Here is a 3,408-nt window from a genome sequence, read left to right as displayed (position 1 = left end):
ATAAATGCAGGGTGATTTATTGACTGAATTCACAGGAGAAGAGAAGAAAGAAGGAAGAAAGAAGGGAACGGTGGGTGAGAGGCAGAGAGAAAGACAAGAAGGGAGAAAGGACCCCAAACTTGCAAGTTAATTAGAAACATGCATGAAATGAGAAGGGAGTGTGTTTTTCCCCCTGTAAATCAGTGTAAGTAATCATTCTGACTAAAAAGAAAATGCAACATTGAAACAGGCCAAGTACATTTTGTTTTCATGTGTATATGCTAATATTTTATAGCTAAGAGTCATAGCAGGATACAAATTCTGTTTGGACAGTTTTATTGATATTTTTGTTATAAATTTAGAAGCATAGGACATACTATGCTTTTTATAAACCTCGCAGCATATAAAGTCACTGGAAAGCTGGCAAAAATGCACTGCTTTTACGTATTTCAGTAACAATTCCCATGCTGTCATGTTGTGTGTTCTTTTCTTCTGCCAAGCGCCTCTGCAAAACAGTTCATTTCTTTCACATTAACTTCACTTGTACAACGCAGTTACTTCATCCATAGCCTTAAAGTATGTGGTCAGGCTTGCCAATTATGTTTTTCTGTCTCTGTTTTATTTGATTTGTCTTCTCTATAGCTTTCAGTACCAGACTTACTAAGTGATACAAGAGAGGGTGCTTCAGAACTAGCCATCACCCCACTTACTGTCAGTGCAAGTTCTCTGAACACTCTCCTCAGAGAGAGGTTCTTCACATACAGAATCTCCGTCAGTTAGATCATCATGAATTCTTATGGATGCTGAAATTTTCTTGTAACTTCTCCTTCAGGGGAATTGTTTCCCAGGTAAATCTTGACTTTGTGCCAATGAGTCAAGCTAATAGTCTGGACACTCCCTCTGTATGATCTAGAGCTTTAATTTGATTTGTATTCAAGTATCTTTATTTGACTTTAATCCTGTTGTATCAGAAAATTGTTACTAGAGTACTGTATCACTAAGGTTGATGTCTAGATAGGAAATCCTGTGACTTTGCTCACGAAACATGATAAAATCACAATACTTTCTGCCTGCCAAAAAAGTAATTACCTTTACAATTAAAATGTGTAAATTTTGTCAGAAGTTATACTCACAAAGGAATGTGAGTTCATAGCTTTTTATGTTTTCATGACACAGACCTAAATACCAGCTAAATTAATACGGAGAGACAAAGATCAATTAGCTTAGCATGGATCCACAGGGCACCTGAAACTTGACTGTTCATTATAAAGGGGGGAAAAAAACAGCCCACTTCATTTCATTTATGGAATGCTAATTCTGGGATTTATAAGACCTGACAAAGCTTAAAACAAGCTAATAATACTTTAGCAAAGATTTTAATAACCTGTTGATGAATAAGACCAATGGGAAAGCATTTTCAGTTTCTCCATTACAGACCGTTGTCTCGTGTACTAAAAATAAGACAGTCACAGATGGTCCCTCACGTCAACTCTCACGGGGATTGTTGACTGTCTGAGGTCACTAGACCTTATGCTTGATCACAGGTTAATGACTAAATGTTTTATTTTATTTTTTTTCTAGAAGGAATGAGTTTGTTGTTGGTGGTGTTACTGTTTTTTGTTTTTGTTGTTTTATGTCAGTTTCTAATTCAGTTCCTTTACTTGCTAAGTCTAGGTTTATTTTCAGCAAACGATATTAATAAAGCTAGTAGAAGGTATAGACTGTATTTCATGGGATGCCAGGTTTCTAGGCCAAGCAAAGGATTTGGGCTTTTGTAATGAAGAATATGCAATGACACAAAGCAAGAGAAAGAAGCCCATTAGGTACTAGCAACCTAGAGAAAGACAAAGTAAAGATAACTATGAAAGAGAGAGTTCTACGGTGGTATTAACTCCAAAATAAAAGGATAATTTATCTTGGAAGGTCACAGAAAGTAACTCAAATATAATTTAATTTCATACTCTGTTTTAATGTAAGAATGAACAAAATTTCCACTTAGGAATAACATTGCTGTCAATTCAATACCAGAGGGTAGCCAGGGAAAAATATAACAAAAGTGAGCAATAAATTCTGGCATTTCCCCACTAAATTTTCCCCATTCTTAAGAACTTTTTAAGGAACCCGAAAAACCTTTTGGGATATTATAATTGCTACTGATACGATGTTCTTCTTAATCTCTGTCATTCCTGTTGCTTTAATAACACAGAATGCCGCTTTTAGCGCTAGGAAAATGTTTGGAATTATAAATGTGTGGATCCAATGATAACTTTAAGCTAATTAAGTTTTACCTATATTATTGTATCCTTTAAACTCTCTAACAACCTGATGGTACAATTATTGAGTTACTTAGAGTGCTGCCTCTTGAAAAAAGTTCCAGGTTCAAATAGTTTCACTGGTGAATGCCTTCTCACCTCCAAGTTCAGTGTCAATGACATTTAAACAATTACAGATTTGTAAAAAAAAGTACCTTTTTACAAAGTCAACAAAAACAGCAATATTAAAAACCTGATGAAGATAGCACATTAGTGCATTTATGTGCATGCACCCCCCCCACACACAAACTATACCAAAACCCCCCAAACCAAGCCCACTACAGTTGACTCGATTCCAATTTATAGTAGTCCTATAGGATGGAGTAGAATTGCTCTCTAGGGTTTACAAAGTTGTAATCTGTAAGGAAGCAAACTGCCTCCTTTCTCCACCACTGGTGAGCTTGAACTGTCAACCTCTTGGTAGCAGCCCAATATTTAAATAACTGAGCTACTTTGTTGTTGTTGTTGTTGTTGTTGTTAAGTGTCATGGAGTCTATATAGGGCAGGAGTTGGGAGCCTTTTGCTGCCAATATTTATAACATCATTCACGGGCCAGATAAAATTGTCTACTTAAAAATTAGCCTGCTACCCACTTGACCTGGCTTCAATGACTAGATGATCAGAGCTCAACTAAAAGTAGAAAGAAGAGGGAAAAAAAAGAGTGATACAATATGATGAACTTGACCTACACCTATGGATGCAGTAGCTCAAAAGAGGGAAGAAATCTTTACAGCGGGGATCATTCCCACCCCTCCATATGTAGAGTAGACAGGGATGGGCAACTTGGACATTGGCTACCCAAAATGGTGGGAGCTTCAAAGGCAAGAAGTGACTGGCTTACAAGCTTTCAAGAGGGACTATAGATCCAGAGGGCCTGGAGGAAGGTAGAATCTCCACTGAGTAGTATCCAATCTGTCTAGGTGGGGCTGATGAAAGGAAATGCGGATAGGTCTCTAGTGATACAATAGTGAATAATTGTTATCAGGAGTGATTGTGAGGGTTGGAAATGTAAAGGTAGACATTTTGTAGCAAGGAGGGGAGTGATTAACTTTCCAGTCTAGGAGCAGAGGTCCCTGGGACCATGAAGGGAGAAGAGAGGAGAGCAGGACCCTACCCA

The sequence above is a fragment of the Chrysochloris asiatica genome, unplaced genomic scaffold, assembly GCF_000296735.1.
Source record: "Chrysochloris asiatica unplaced genomic scaffold, ChrAsi1.0 scaffold00029, whole genome shotgun sequence".
In the NCBI taxonomy this organism is placed as follows: domain Eukaryota; kingdom Metazoa; phylum Chordata; class Mammalia; order Afrosoricida; family Chrysochloridae; genus Chrysochloris; species Chrysochloris asiatica.
Note: the sequence above shows the minus strand (reverse complement) of the source record.